Here is a 17,583-nt window from a genome sequence, read left to right as displayed (position 1 = left end):
CTTAAACTCTTATTATATACCAGTAACGTTCTGTATACTGTAGTGTGTATATCTGTCTGTCTCTTATGGGGGGAGGCCATAGCTGAGTGGTTAGTGAGCCCGCCTAGGGAGCCCGAGCCCCTGGTTGCCCCAGGTACGATTCCAGGCCAGGCCAGCATATGTGTCGATGAAATGAAATTTGTCCCTGAGCAAGACTCTTAACCCCTAATTGCTCACAGGTTCTCATTGGAAACAAGACCGTAAGGACTTTCATGAACGACCTGTTAAAAGGAATTATCCTTTTATATGTCATCATGATTTGTGTGCATGGGGATCTCATTTTAAACAAGCTCAGTGCTTTATGAGTCTTCCAGTTTAGTAGACCTTGTATTGTGAATTTGTACTTCCATGTACTGTTGTTCTCATGTCTTACTAAATAAAGTACATCAATCAATCAATCAATCAATCAATCAACATTATTTAAGTGATACATTCTATTTGATTAGTTGATGTATAGTTACTGTAAAGTGTAAATCATCAAATAAATCTTGTAATTGACCAAAACGTCTCTTTTTTGTACAACTTGTGAAAGCAGAAACGTTTTATTTTTAATTAGAATTCATATGTATATATTATAGTGTATTGTTTAATGGACAGTTGACAATAAGAAAACACACAGTTCATGTATTACAGTAGTGTAACAGAGAGGACCTCTGTTACTGATGTTTGGCACTTTATAGCAGTTTGGACAGTTGCATTTTGCACATGATTTGATTATTGAATGATTATCATGAGGGGCAAGTGCAATGTGAAATGTTTGAGTGCAATAGAGCGGGTAATGCTAAGTCATGATTGAAAAGCTTAACATGTACCAAGTGGTTTCTCTTCAAATTCTCCGTAACATACTCACTATGGGATATCAGCGCCTCCTGGCGATGCACAGAGCTACATACCATAAACTCCCGGGCCATTCATTGGCTGATAAGGGTATGTCACGTCACCGGAAGATCGGAAGGGGTATAAAACCCCTCGCGTGACGTAGGCTCATCCTCTTTTGCTTCTCTGCATGGCAGATGCGACACGGCTTAAGACATACTAAACAAACAAATTCTAAAAACTATTCGATTTCTCTGGACAGAAACCAGCTCTAGCCCACAGCGGTGGTACTTGTACCAACCTGCGGGTTTTCCTCCGTTAAAAATCTTTTAGTTCCGCTCCCGCTGCTATCTTCTTTCTTCAACCTTTTTCTTCTACTAAAGTTTTCTTCCTCACGTGCTAGCACGGTCAAGTCAGAGTTAGCAGCTAAAGCTAATTAGCCTAGCAGCTAAAAGCTAACTAGCCTAGCTCTCCGTCAGTCGCTGTGTTAAACCTAGCCTAGCGTTAGCGTTAGCTTAGCGAACACTCGGCGCTAGCTCTATGATGGAGGAACCACGCACATGCGGCCTTCTGGACTGCCTTATGCTCATCGCCGGAGATGACCCCCACGGGTTTTGCATCTCCTGCCTCGGGCTCCAGCATGCCTTTGCAGCGAGGCATTTCCCCGATGCACCAGGACACTGCACTGACTGCAGGTTCTTCTCCACCCTGCACCTTGACAGCCACCTGGCCAGGGCCAGGGCACTCGTCGGAGGAAGCAGCGGGGTTTCGTCCCAGATCGGCGCGGCTCCAGAGACACCCCGCATCACCGGCCCAGGGAACGGGCGTGGTGGGCCCCACCGCGTACGTCCCCAGATCACCATGGGCCCTCCAGCAGCCCCGGCGCCCTCGAGCAGTGCAAGCCACGGTTCGCAGCGCCTCCAGGCTGCTACACCAGCCGTGCAGTACGGCACTCCAGCAGCAGCGAGGGCTGTGCCTGGTGTACCCACCCAGGTACTCCACAAGGGCTTCGTGAGGGCCCTGATGTCCACCTGCGTGGGTTGGGAAATCGATCGCGCAGCAATCGAGCGAGCACGCTGGCTCGACCTCGCCGATTTCCGCCCGGAGGTAACTGACACGAGGAAGATGGTCATGGCGCTCCCGCTGAGACCACACAATCTGTTCGCGGGTGCCGCGGAGTTCCTCCGCGTCTCCACCGAGTCCAGGAAGGCCCAGAGGGAAGCAGCGGCTGGCGTACTGGAACCCGCCCCCCCCTGCATCTTCCAGGCCCCGCAACGAAAGGCCCGCCGGCAGAGGACGTTCCCCCCGCCAGCACCCCGCCCTCAACCCCAGGCCTACACGTCGCGACACGGGGAAACCCTGCCGCGGTGCGCGGGATAAGTGACACTCTCTCACCGGTGCACAGACCGGTTCAGCCCCCCCCTCGGACGTTCATGCTGGAGAAGAGGACAGTGGCTTTTCAGGCCTCGATGGACAGGGTCAGGGACGGCTCCACGAGTGCCAAAAGACTTTGTGTGGAAAACGTAAATGTGTGTATGCAAGTACCTTTTTTTCTGCCAAAGAAAATAAATGTGTTACATGTTACAAACCAGCTCGTTATTCCACATGTCCTAGACCTAGAGCAGTGGAGCAGTGGAGTCCCCGTTCCGCGGGCACCTCTGCTCCAATGCTCTCATTATATAAGCCCACAATGCCTGGAACGCCCAAATTCCGGTGTTCCAGACATTGTTGGGATAACATCTGTGCATGCGATGAATCATCGCTCTCATTTCATAAGCCCACAATGCCTGGAACACCCGAATTCCGGTGTTCCAGACATTGCTGGGATAAACTCTGTGCATGTTTTGGATCATACAAAGGTAATATATATATACACAAACACATATATATGGGGGTCAAGATGTGCAATTTGTCTGGAGGCCATCAAAAAACAGAACAACATAAATATGTATAAATATAATATTAAATAACTCAACTCATACCCTTCTTTTGACCCAGAAATATTTGTACAGCAAACTATTAATTTAATGTTTGTTTTTTCCTTCTTTTTTTTCTTTTTTTTTTCTCCTTTATTTATTCAGGGAAGCCCATTGAGAGCTAGCTCTCTTTTTCAAGGACGCCCTGATTACGGCATGAAAATAAGTACAGTTATACAATACAATACATATAATGAAAAACAACAAACAACAAACTACATTAAAACAAACCACAGATGCAAATAAATACAGGGTTACATGAAAAAGGTTCAATGTGTCCTCGAGAAGCACCCAAATGTCTCTATGGAGACCAATCGAAACCAGTTTCAGAGAGTCCTAAAGTTTGTTCCATTTGTGTGGAGCATAATAAATGAAAGCAGTCTTTCCTTGTTCACTGTTCATATGTGGACTGATATATCTAATGTGTGTCTGTGAACGTGTTGAATGTCCAGTAACCTTTGGTTCTAAAAGCGAGGATAGATACAAAGGAAGCTTAGCACACAAGGCCTTATAAATAAATAAAATACAATGTTGCTCTCTACGAACTGCGAGAGATGGCCAACCCACTTTTTCACATAAAATATAACGATCTAGCCAAATGCCCAGGTATTTATAACATAAGACGTCACCAGATCAATTTGTTCACCTTTTAGAATATGAATACCTGTAGAGGGATTGGTGTTGGGAGACCTAGTAAATAACATGCATTTTGTTTTGCCTGAGTTCAAGACAAGCTTATGATTAATTAAGGCCAATTGAAACCTATCAAAGGCAGTCTGCAAATTTGCAGCGGCCATTTCAAGAGTTGGGCCAATGATGATTGAAATTCTTTATTAGGCATACAGTATTAGGCCAATACTGCATAAAATTGTGTCGTCAGCGTAATAATTACACACGGCATAAATTCCCTAAAAGTCTCTGGCCTAGAACATAACCCAAATTGGACACTAGGACGAAGGCAATATAACGAAAGACAATGGATAAACAGATTAGGTACAATTTTTCCAGAGGGACTTAATATGACAAACACTAGAAACACACAAACCAACCCTTCTTAATTCAATCAAACAAACTCACAGAAACACAACGAGACCACCAGGTACTCAGAGAGAACTAAAAGAACAAGGACCCACTCAGAGAAAGGAGGAGTAACACCTGACCTAGATACTAGATTAAGGACAATCACAGAAGCATCAACGACCCTAGGGGAAGACAAGGGGCTTCTTCCTGACCCATAGCTTAAGACCCAAATAGGTGTGAGGGTAGTCAACCCAAATGCCCACCCAAACCTTCAAAAGGACTAAGTGGGTTAAAGACACACATAATCAAACAAAGGACCTAGGAAGACTTAGATGAACAAATGCGAAATAATAAGGCCCTTAAAAATAAATGTTTTAAGGTTCTCATTACTCTAACCCTAACCTCTTTAGCAGAAATAAAGAATTGTGTCAGTCCCAGCAAAGACGCACTAGGATTGACCAGTAGTCACTGGGAGGTTCAGTTGGGGCAAACGCAGTCCCCACAAACATCATTTACTATTCTGTGCCTATCGGTACATAATTCGGACAGGGCTGAGTAGGCTCAAAGCGAACTTCGCAACGTTCGGCACGGCAACTCGCACGCTTTAGCGCGCTCGGTGGTGCCTCTCGTGGCTCAAGTTCGCTTGAGACTGCGCCCCTCCATCGCGGTTGGGTCCATAACTATATTTGTATTCTTAAATCTTTTATTGAGTCCTAGTCCTGTAACATTCTTATAATGAGACTATGGATGATTTTTGGTATGCGGTCCAACTAAGGTGGGACTCAGGATGACTGGACGCACCTGCCATGCACAGTCCCCAGTGAACATTCCTCACAAAGTTCACTGGCAATTTTATTTATAGTTTGTAAACATGCCTAAAAACCTAAACTTTAAAGAAAGGGAAAATGGTTAACCCTAATGGGGAATCCTTTCTCTCCCCCCCACCCCCCCTTATTTTTTAAAAAAGCTCTAGGAAAGGCGAAACAGCCAAAAAGAACTTAGGGCTAAGATTTAGAATTTAGATTAAAGACTTAGTTAAACAGAATGTAAAATTATAAGGACCTTAAAATTAAAGAGTAACGGGATCCCAAAAAGACTTTCTTTCAAAAACAAGATGGCGAGAGCAAAAATTCCTTGCTCTGCCTTTTTCGGAAAGGATGCCCTTTCTAAAAAGGCTTAGCACTGAAGTCCAACACAAACCATTCCCTAACCCTAACCCTAACCGCACGCGGAAGCCACTAGTCGGAGTAGTGAGATGTCGGAATGGAAGGAGCACCCCATTAGATATATCAGTCCACATATGAACAGTGAAGGAAAGACTGCTTTCATTTATTATGCTCCACACAAATGGAACAAACTTCAGGACTCTCTGAAACTGGTTTCGATTGGTCTCCATAGAGACATTTGGGTGCTTTTTGAGGACACATTGCACCTGTTTCATGTAACCCTGTATGTATTTGCATCTGTGGTTTGTTTTAATGTAGTTTGTTGTTTGTTGTTTTTCATTATATGTATTGTATAACTGTACTTGTTTTCTGTCACGGTTTGAGTCAGGGCAGATTGTAGGACCCAAGTGCAGGAGAGACGGAGGCAGAATAGATTAGATTAAAGGGTTTAATAACTCAAAAGACAGGGATACAAAGTATAAGTGCTGAACTCAAGACAGGATCACACATAACAGTTCAACAATGAACTAGCAACCAAACACTGGGAACAGGGAGGTATAAATACACAAGGAGTAACTAGACACAGGTGAACACAACTGGACAATCAACACTGGGATAGGCTAACAGGCAAACGCAACACAGATGACTATAGGGTTACAATAATTACAGGGAGGTGAGACAAGACAGGCAACAGTAACTAAGCACAACAGGAAACAATACTACAAAATAAGGTACACAGAGAACAGGGAACAAATGGAACAATACAACAGAAGAGTCCTAATAAGTCCATGACCTTATAAGGGCAGAAAAGGCCCAAGGACTGAGAAACAGTCAAAGTACAAGGCCCGAGGAGCGGACCGTGACAGTACCTCCCCTCCACGGGACGACTTCCAGGAACGGGGGGGGGGGGGGGGGGGGGAAGAGAAACGGGCCAGAACCTCCGGGGGGACTGCCGCCAGGGCTCTGGCGCACACCGGTGCAGAGGGCGCAAGCGGCGGAGGACAGAGACAGGGTCAAAAGCCGGGGGGGGGGACGCTGCCAGGGCTCTGCGCACACCGGCGCAAAGGGCACAAGCAGGCAGGGACGGAGAAGACGGTTGAGGCCAGAACAGCCGCCGGGGTCCAGCCGAACAGCGGCAGGGGAGATCCGGACTGCAGGCGAAGAACCAGGAGAGAGACGAAGGGATCGAGGCCAGGACGGCCGCCGGGAACCAGCCGGAAAGCGGCCGGGGAGGCCCGGACGGCAGGCGAAGAGCCGGGGGACCACGGTGGACCACGACGGAGTGCTGGGCAGCTAACGAAGCCGTAGAGGGCACATGCAGGTCGTTGACGTTGACGGCTGGCGAGGGCTCTGGCAGGTCGTCGGGTGACGAGGGCGCAGAGGGCACAGGCAGGTCGTTGACGTAGACGGCTGGCGAGGGCTCTGGCAGGTCGTCGGCAGGTACAGCCACAGTAGGTTTGGATAGGACAGACATGGCGTCAGCGGGGGAGATCGGCAAGACGCCAGGCAGGACAGGTGGCATGTCGGCGGGGACGGCCAACAAGGCACCAGGCAGGACATCAGTGACGAGAAATCAGTCAGGACAGGCAAGGTGTCGGCAAGGACGGCCGACCATGGTTCCGGTGGGATGTCGGCAGGAACGGCCGACACGGCATCTGGTAGGGCAGTAGCGGCGTTGCACAGCGCTGGGTAAAGGTGCACGCTGGTCGCCGGGCAGTGGTGCACACCGGTTGCCGGGCGGTGGTTCGTAGATGCTGGGCAGCAAGGAGCGTTGCCGTGACCGATGACGATGGCGCCCCCTCGCCCGGTTCCCCTTGACTATGGCCAACTTAAGAATGAAGCCGTCTCGGCAGGACCGAAGAGAAGCAGATGCAGACCATGGATTGTCTGCCAAGGCAGTTGGTCTACTCGGCTGGCTTCAGACTGGCATGATACTAAAAACTGAAAAACCCTCTCTCCGCTGGGTCCAAATGGCTAGTTCATTCTGTCACGGTTTGAGTCAGGGCAGATTGTAGGACCCAAGTGCAGGAGAGACGGAGGCAGAATAGATTAGATTAAAGGGTTTAATAACTCAAAAGACAGGGATACAAAGTATAAGTGCTGAACTCAAGACAGGATCACACATAACAGTTCAACAATGAACTAGCAACCAAACACTGGGAACAGGGAGGTAAAATACACAAGGACTAACTAGACACAGGTGAACACAACTGGACAATCAACACTGGGATAGGCTAACAGGCAAACGCAACACAGGTGACTAGGGTTACAATAATTACAGGGAGGTGAGACAAGACAGGTAACAGTAACTAAGCACAACAGGAAACAATACTACAAAATAAAGGTACACAGAGAACAGGGAACAAATGGAACAATACAACAGAAGAGTCCTAATAAGTCCATGACCTTATAAGGGCAGAAAAGGCCCAAGGACTGAGAAACACAGTCAAAGTACAAGCCCGAGGAGCGGACCGTGACAGTTTTCATGCCGTAATCAGGGCGTCAGAGCTTGCTCTCAAAGGGCTTCCCTGAATAAATAAAGGAGAAAAAAGAAAGAAAAAAAAGAAAGAAAAAACAAACTATTAAATTAATCGTTTGCTGTACAAATATTTCTGGGTCAAAAGAAGGGTATGAGTTGAGTTATTTAATATTATATTTATACATATTTATGTTGTTCTGTTTTTTGATGGCCTCCAGACAAAGTGCACATCTTGACCCCCATATGTGTTTGTGTGTGTATATATATATATATATATATGTCACAGGACGATTGAATAACCAGGACGATTGAAGGCACGGGGCTTCGGGGCGAGGCGGGGCTTTAATGCGACACGGACCTGTCTGTTGTTGTTCCCCCCCACGTAGCAACCAGGAAGCTACGCTAGGGGAACGCTGAACACGCGTTCACACGCACGTGATAATAGTTATTGTCCATGAAGGAGGCGCGCCGACTCAGCAGAGCTTGAGGCCGAGGAGGCGCGCCCTCGCGCCTCCAGGCGCGAGTGCCCGCGCTGACCGGCCGATGCTCTGATAGTCGACACAGCGCCGTCCGAGTTGTAAACCGATAGGGACAGAATAGTTCTTTTCATGGATCACTGTGTGTGTGTGTGTGTGTGTGTGTGTGTGTGTGTGTGTGTGTGTGTGTGTGTGTGTGTGTGTGTGTGTCTCAGGGAGAAACTAAAACAATGCGTGTGTGCGCGGGCGCGTGCATGCGCGCGCATGTGTGTGCATGCGTGTGCGCGTGCGCACAAACGCGCACGCACACACACACACACACACACACACACACACACACCCTCCCTCTAGTCTGGCTTGCATTGCCCTCTAGCGTTGGTTTTACAGAATTGCAATCGTCAATCGTCCTGGTTATTCAATCGTCCTGTAACATATATATATATATATATATATACACCCCCCCCCCCCCCCCCCAGGCCAGAAGCAAAGATTTGAGTTAAAACATTTCGCTTAAAAAATCGTTCAAAAGATTTGCACAAATGTTCCACGATTTTTCAAAAAATAGCAGATCTACAAGCTCATAGCGCGGAACGCTTGTATATCTGCTATTTTTTAATAGCCAAATAAATCTTAAAATGACACAGATGCGTTCCCGGAATGAATGGGTTAATCTAAGGATGGAATGAGTAAGAGCTGTGACATGACAACAATGCCCTCTCTTTCATAGAGCACAAAGGTCAAGGTCAGATTCACAGTCCTTTCACAATGCAGCCTGATGAAAGGGGTTTCAGTTGATTAAATCTGTCTGTTGGTAAAACTGAGATAGACAGATAGCAGTATGCAGATATAACAACGTCCAATGATTAACTTGAGTAATTGTCTCTCTTCAACATCTCTTTGGTATATAGTAACATTTTAGTTATTTAACTATTTAACTTTAAAATGTTTGTTTAAAGTCAAATTAACATTATATTGTTTGTGTAGGACCATAGCAACAAGCCTGCATAAAACCTCAATGTAAGGTATTAAAAGGCTGGCAAAATGCAGTAAAAAAAAAGTCTTCCAAGTCCTTTGTGCATATTTCACCCATGCTATAGGCACAGGTGGGTAATGATACATATTATACAGACACACAGAACTAAAAGCAATGAACTTGTAGGTCTGCTATTTTGAGTGAGCGACTCCGGCATCGTACGATGAAATTTAAATCGGGCTTCAGCCCACATTAATCAAAACAGTGCAGACAACAACAAAGCAGCAGCTGGTGGAGGAATGGAGATCTGTAATCTCGTCCATATCACTGTAGTCGCAGTGCAGTGTGCTGACCAACTCCGTCGCACCAGGCATCAGCAACAGTTGACCTTTTTATACAGAATGTGCTGCAGTCATGGCAGGCATTTCTCCATGTCATCCATAATAACGTTTTACTGTACGTCACTTACAGTACATAATGTCATTGTTATGTATCGAGCTGCTTGCTAGTGATATTCTGGAAGGTTTCATATCCGACTTGAGTGGCTAGAGTGTCCAGACCGAGACACTGTAGAAGTTGTGATTAATAACATTTTAAACCACCTAGGAATGTGGTTACATTTTCATGTCGTTTTTAGCTGTACGGATAAAAAACTATCTGATTCCAATCTGGATAGGCCAAAAATGTGATTTGTGCTGCCAGCCTAGTCTTCGACTTCTGAGTCGCTGTCTTCCCACATGGGGAGTGACGATCTGATTGAGGTCAGGAGTATGTCTTGGATCTGTTTCCTGGGGTTTTCCTCCAGGTCCGTTGTCACAGCTCCGGTCTGCGATAACCCCTACTCCAAATCTTCAGCTTTTAGTCCGGATGATTGAGACGATATTTTAGGTGAATCGTTCACTTTTTCATAAAAGCATGAAACTTGGTACACTTCTACAGTTTGGGGCCCTGAACATTTTCAGATATGGAGCCATCGCGAAAACGCCCCCTGGTGGCCATGGCGGCCATTTTACTTTCCGCCATTACCAAATAATGTATTTTGCATCATAACTCCTGAACCAAACATATTAATACACAATAGGCGATGTCTCCTGTTTTGATGGTCACTGATTACAATAATATCATGTGCAATATCATAAACTGTTCAGGTGAATAGTTAATGGTCAATTCAATGTTGTAGTCCGGTGGTTTTGTCAGAAAATCTTTCAGTTTTTCATAAAAGTATGAAACTTGGTACACTTGTACAGTTTGGGGCCCTGAACAATTTCAGATATGGATAGGGTGACCATACGTCCTCTTTTACCCGGACATGTCCTCTTTTGGGTGCTGTCCGGCCTGTCCGGGGGGGTTTATAAAATCCGGTGTTTTGGGATTTTTTTTTTTTTTTACAATGAAAGCGCTAACTATGGTACTTCCGTAACCCCGGTTTTGTAAATTGCGAACGAGTTGTTCACATTGTTAGTGTTGCCATGTCCGAATATTTACAGCAACTTCAAAAACAAAAATTTGCTTATTTTTCTCGCTTGTTTTGGAGGAATGTTTCCTTATTTCTCTCACGAGACTTGGCAACACAGCCTGCTGACAGGCTGGACGCACACGTGACCAAACACACACACACACACACACACACACACACACTCACACACACACACACACACACACACACACACACACACACACACACACACACACACACACACACACACACACACAGACACACACTGAACAGCATACATCGCGCTCAGCGCTGCCTGTCATCATTGCTCCCCGACTGAGAAAAGTTACACAGACAGAGGCGGAGGCCGAAACGCAAATGCAACTTCACAGATGAAACGCGCAAAAAGTACCTGTGTTTTCGTCTGGGTCGTGACAAATGTGAAGCAGAGTGTACTGTTTGCAAAGCAGGATGTCTCCGTGGCAAATAAAGGTTCGTCAGACCTGCAAGCCCATTGCCACTTCAGAGCACAAGAAAGCTGTGCAAGGCGAGACTTCTTCTGCCAAATTGACCGACTATAATAATGTATAATAATGGGGTACCTTACTTGTTCTAAGATAAGTCTAAGACTTGAGAGAGAGGTTATTTTATTTTGTTAAAAAGCTGAATGTTCATACAGAACTTAACATGAAATATTATAGAGCATATTTGTATGAGAGTGATTATTTTGTTCTCTTTTCTTTTTGTTTAAATGTTGAGGCATTATTTATATTTTTTACATTAGCCATAGGAGACATTATTTTGAAGAATGAGCTATAACATTGAAGAACAGGCTACTTCTCTATTTTCTTTTGCTTATAATTAACAGGTTTTGAGGCATGTTTTACATTTTTACATTATAGACATGAGAGGTTATTTTGAATAATGGGGTACCTCACTTGTTCTAAGATAAGACTTGTTGAGAGAGAGATGTTATTTTATTTTGTTAAAAGCTGAATTATTAAGCTGTGATTATTTTGTTATCTGAAACAAACAGAGGAGTGCTTTAAATAAATAAATATATTATTTATAAAGCAATATTTTTCAGTACCTCAAAGAGGCCCAGAATTAACCGAATTAACCGAATTAAGGTACCAAAAAACCCCCCCCAAAAGTTACAAATCCGGGGGAAAACCGCAAAAAAAAATTCGCTCGCGCGCACGGAGCGCATGCAGGCGCGCTGCGCGCGCGTGCATTTGTTGGGTGTCCTCTTTTTGGGAATTCAGAATATGGTCACCCTATATATGGAGCCATCGCAAAAAACACTCCCTAGTGGCCATGGCAGCCATTTTACTTTCCGCCATAACCAAATCATGTATTTTGCATCATATCTCCTAAACCAAACATGATAATACAGAATAGGTGATGTCTACACCCATGTTTTGATGGTTAAGGATTACAGTGATACCATTAAAACAGAGGTTCTCAAACTGTGGGTTAGGACCCCAAATAGAGTCATATGGCAGTGGCTACATTAAACAAGGACGTATGACATAAGATGTCATGTGTAGACGGGTGACAGTGTGAAGCAGGTCAGTCCCTGTACGCCTGTGGGAGTTTTTTTTTTTGCGAGGTGAGGCATGTAGTTTAAAAACATAGCAGACCTACAAGCCACGACGCGTTGTCAGCTTGTAGGTCTGCTATTTTAGGAATAAATTAAGCTCTATAACCCCTCTTCTGTGGGCAGCAGACAAATAGCTGCATCAACAGTGAAAAGTTGTGAATCAGACTTTGTTTTAAACGCAAGCAGTACACCCAGACACGTTATGTGTACGTACGTACGTTGTGTGTGTGTGTGTGTGTGTGTGTGTGTGTGTGTGTGTGTGTGTGTGGGGGGGGGGGGGGGGGGGGGGGGCTAATAAAGCGCAGAGGCTTTCGTTAATAACAAAATGATCTCAATCGCGAAGGAGACGATGCAAGTAGCACGGGTCCAAAAAATGGGATCCGAACCGAAACGGACCGTGGATAATTGGAGCGGTCCGAACGGAACCGAGAAAACATTCTAAATTACTGGACCCGGCCCGAAACGAGACCGAGGAAAACTGGACCCGTTCCGAAACGAACCGAGGATAATCCAAATGTACTACACCCGGTCTGACCGGGTCTCAGACCCATACGTGCTGTAAATATTGTGAAAATAGCAGATCTACAAGCTCGCCAGGCGTTGGGAGCTCCATTGTGGTCTCGACCCACAGGTTGAGAACCACTGCATTAAAAGCTCCAAGCAAGTTACATGTCTAGTATGTTGTTGACCATGTAATGTAATGTTTTTGGTTTAGTGTTAGGCTACTCCGTGGCGCGCGCACCGCCTCATGCGCCTCATTGTTTATGATGCCCAAAATAACAGATCTGTAAGCTGTCGACACGACATGACGCAGCGCGTTGATAGCTTGTATGTCTGTTATTTTGGGTAGGTAGGCGACGCACATACGCATCGCAGCAATGTATCTGGGTTTGAGAGGTGGATGATGAAAGATAACGGGGGACAATATAGGCTAGTTAACTGCGTCACTTCAGAGGAAACTATGGAGCTACTTCAGAGATGTTTACACACCCCTGGAATCCATTAGAATGGTGGAAATAGAACAATAACAGCCAACGTGAGTACATATAGACCTTTTCTAAAACTGTCCAATTTATTATACCCATGTGATGGACCCGGAGCTCATTTATGGCTAAAATCACCATGGTAGCCATGTGTGTCAGTCAGCACACTGCTCCCCCCCGCCGCATCAGAGTAATCACAGACTGCGTCGTGTGCATTCTGCTGTGTTGCAGACAGTCAGAGAACATTTCGCCGTCACTTAATATCGTCTGTCCCCGCAGATTATATCCATAAACATGCTCCACAGTCACACAGACGACGTTCCAATTTCCAATCTTCCCGGTGGATTTATTTTTTCGCCTGCTAAAAAACCTCCTGAAGACTCACCCCAAAACACACTCGCCCCCATTTTCTTGTATTCGTTTTACTTGAGGATAAGGTTAGAAATAAGTTTAGGGTTAGGCATAGTTTTACTGAGGTTAAGTTTAGGAATAAGGTTAGGTTTTGGCACCGTTTTACTGAGGTTACGTTTAGAAATAAGGTTAGGTTTAGGCATAGTAGGCTAGTTTACTGAGGTTACGTTGAATGCCAGGTGAATAGCCTATACCGCCGGATTTGCCCGGGGCAACTGTGTTTTGGGGCGAGTGTTTTGGTATTTAACAGCAGTGCTGCGCATGAGATTGGTTACGTATCAATCGGCTGTTAACATTAAACTATAAGAGAACAGGCGATATGGATTTGGGAGCGTAATTACAACGCATTGGTCTCACTTTAAAAACGAAGGTTAAAGAGTATAGCCTATCTGTTATGAAAGAACACCCCCCCCCGCCCCCTTGGCAAAAACTCCTTAAGAAAGGGCCGTTCGCCTCTCTGCTAGAAACATGCGACTGCCTGTCTCCCTGCCTTGGAAGGAATGCGCCTGTGACGTTGAATTGTGGGCGTTCACTCCCAAACAACTAAATAGGTGGCCGGTGTAGAAAAGAGTCAGCTAGTCAGCAACAGCACCCCTCCCCCTGGCCTGCTCCCATGGATTGGCTCCACCCACCTCACCTGCTCTCACTCACTCTCAATCCCTAATCACACCTGTCCTCACTCACTCCTCATTAGAGGCCTGCTATAAGTACTGCTTGAGTGCCTGTCCCTCTAGTTAGTGTGGTTGCCCTAACAGGGCAACCAGACTATAGTTCTAGGGATACTATATTATTTCTAGATAAACAATACTTTGCCGCGCATCTCCTCCCACAGTTTTTATCCCCCAATGTCGTGCCATATGTCAAAATGACCGGCTTCACCGGGAATCGTGTGCTTGTATTTTGCTAAGAGATTGGTTGCATAGTTTTATTGATATTGATTTATTAGTGCAATTAAATGTCCCCATCCACTTTAATGGAAAAGTGAAAAAACTCAAATTCAAGTATTTTTTTCTCAGAAACCGTAAAAGCTAGAGCTACCAGATTTGGAGGGAAGGTTCATAATTTAGTTAAAAATTATTAAACAAATAATTACATCACTCAGCCTCATGGTGGCGCTATAACAGCCCCCTTTACGTTTTGGCCTATAACTCTTGAACCGTATGTCGTAAAATCAAAATCCCTGGATTCCTTGGGTCATGACGCAACTCCCCATATAGGCCACGCCCATTTGCGTCAGGATAGATTTTCCACCATTTTGAATTTTCTTCAAAACACACTTTTAGCTCCTTTTCCTACATATTTTTTCCAAATCTCACAAAAATCGGTACACATGATCTCTGGACCCATGCGATGAACATATCCAAACGGCATTTTGATAGTCCTTACCGTTCGTCCGTAAATGGCTTCCAAAGTTAGCGGGAGGGGCCCGCTTTACCAAAAATGCTAGAAATCACGAACGAAACGTCCGGTCAATCCCAAATTTGAATCAAATGTCGAGGGTGGTTTACTCAACAAATCCCCAAAAGCATTTCCACTTTGACCCATAGGGAGCGCCACAAATGCACAAAACGTAACCGTTTGATGCAAAAACATGATTTTTGGGGGGATCAATCCTCTCTAAATGAAACGCAAGTGATCTCAGGAGTGACGTGACAATGTAATTGGCGCAGCCTCCGACGGTATTCCTCCCAGCGTATTCCTAGAGCCCGGCGGCCGCGACCCGCGACTCGCGTCGGCGCAACCACACTTTGCAATTGCCCTGAATTGCGACGCGTCTAGTTATTGTTTGTCAGCAGCAACAACTCCTCTGCCCTGGAGTCTCAGCAGGCCTTGGTTATGCGTCATTGACGTGAGTTCTGTTGACAATTCATGATTCTTATGTTGCATTATATTGCTTTGTGATCAATGTAATTAATGTTAGTTCACCTGCTTGCCTTGAACACTTAAGAGAGGATTGTGTGTAATGTGTAGTGCACATAATGTACTTAGCAGTAATCTAGGAAATGCAGTGAGTTAATTTAGATAATATTATGTTTAATACTCTGGTGTATTAGTGGTAGGCCTACCCACTCCTCCTTAGAGTGCTACTCATTATTGTCCTAATTGTTGTTCATTAATGTGTTGAGTTGTATGTATAATAATTATGTATTTCTGTCTTTCATAGTAAAAACCATAACCGTGAAGCCTCATCACCTCCTTGCCCAATAACAATTTGCTCATGTGTGCAACGGAAATAAATGGCTTAAACGGAACTCAGTTGTCAAACATTCTTGCCGATGTTCCATGGTGATGTTTAAATAACCTTTGAACCAGAACTCTATCTTATAGGCGGGGTTAAAGCCGCATTCTTGGAATTCTTTTAAATCTGTTTACAGCAGAACCTCTGCCCCACATTTTTCAGATCAGCCTGTCATAGCGCCACCATGAGGCCAACTTTTGCAAAACACATTTTTTGCTATTACTCCTACAGTTTTTGTCCAAAAAACACGTGAATCGGTACACAGTATCTCTATAGCCATGTGATCAACACGGATCTGTCTGATTTTCCATATTCCATCATGATTGGCTAAAATTGGCTTCCAAAGTTTGCAGGATTGGTTCATTTTGAACAAAATGCCTCAAATCATGAACTTGGCCCAGGAACAAATGCCACCCTTTTCACATTGGCCTGTTATAGCGCCACCAGTAGGTCTAATTTAGCAAACCACATTTTTGGAACAAAATGCCTCAAATCATGAGTTTGGTTCAAGAGTAATGATGCAAAATACATTATTTGGTTATGGCGGAAAGTAAAATGGCCTCCAAGGGGCGTTTTTGCGATGGCTCCATATCTGAAAATGTTCAGGGGCCAAAAAAGTGTACCAAGTTTCATGCTTTTATGAAAAAGTGGACGATTTTCGTCTCAATCCTCCGGACTATTTTGGATTCATACCACGAGGACGAGTGGTCCGATAAACGACGCCTTCAGTCATTAGTTTTTCTAGTGCTTTTAACAAAAAAAATAGAAAATGTTTGAAGTTGTGAATCCTTGTCTTAGACAAGGGTGTTTTCTGGCAGAGTGCAAGTTTAGATGTAAAAAAAAAAGTGAACCAGACCAAAACATTGTATAAATCTTATATAATTCATATATATCTAAATCCTTTAAGAATATATTTTCACTAAATGAGTGTGTTAATAAATAATGATTTGAAATGTTTTGGTAGGACATTTGTCCTTGGGGAATGGGGTATAACTATAATTATTTTATTTGTATTCTATTATTATTATTATTATGTCCTCTCCTGCATTTCATTCTTACTGCTGATTCCACTACATATGACAACTGAATTTACCTCTGGTTGTCAGGAATAGTTCATATCTGAATATGAATATCTTCATTGAACTGATCTGATTGTATATTATTTCTACAATACAGCTTTGATCAAACATCTGTACTACTGTAACCTACTTGTGAGAATGCCCGACTTGTGGCTGGAAGCAGTACAGAGGCCTGGAGTAGGGTTTAATCCGAAGGTGTATTTATTCATCACCAATGACATATATGAATAAATGGTACAGCACCCTTGGCATGGTGGTGTTTTTCTCTCCACTCACAGCTCTCCACTGATGTCAACTGGCAGCATTTTATAGCCAGCTGAGCAAATGAGCTTGGACTGCACCATGTCAAGGGGTGTTTTCTAGCATATATACATAACCATACAATAAATACATAACCCACATCAATTATCTTAAAACTTCAATGAACACAAATAAAAATAAATTCTTCACACTACTACAACATTACACAACCACAATATCCTTAGCAACTACAAATGTATATCACAACCCCCCTCTGCCATTCTGACTTGGTCCAGCCTGTCCTTCTGCCGTCCTGTAGTGTTGTGTCAGTCTTGAATCTGTCCTTCTGCTGGGCGCCTGGAGGTATGTAGTTCGAAGGTTTCTCACCGCTCCTCATCTGCCGAGTTGTCAAGCCATGCCTCTCCTGTCGTAGGCCTTCTGCTGAGCTACCATGTTACATTATTCTAATTTTCTCTTTAAGTGTCCCCTCTTGGTTCTAAATTTAGTAATAACAGATTTTGTACTCTCAATACTTTCAAAATGTGTACACTCCTTATAGCATACCAGGAACTATTTTACTTAAGTACAGATTACAAAGATCAGTGCCGGTGATGTCTCGTCACAAGGGCATAGAGCAGTTTTAAACAA

The sequence above is a fragment of the Gymnoscopelus braueri genome, assembly GCF_963280865.1.
Source record: "Gymnoscopelus braueri genome assembly, chromosome: 14".
Lineage (NCBI taxonomy): Eukaryota > Metazoa > Chordata > Actinopteri > Myctophiformes > Myctophidae > Gymnoscopelus > Gymnoscopelus braueri.
This window is presented reverse-complemented; position numbering follows the sequence as displayed.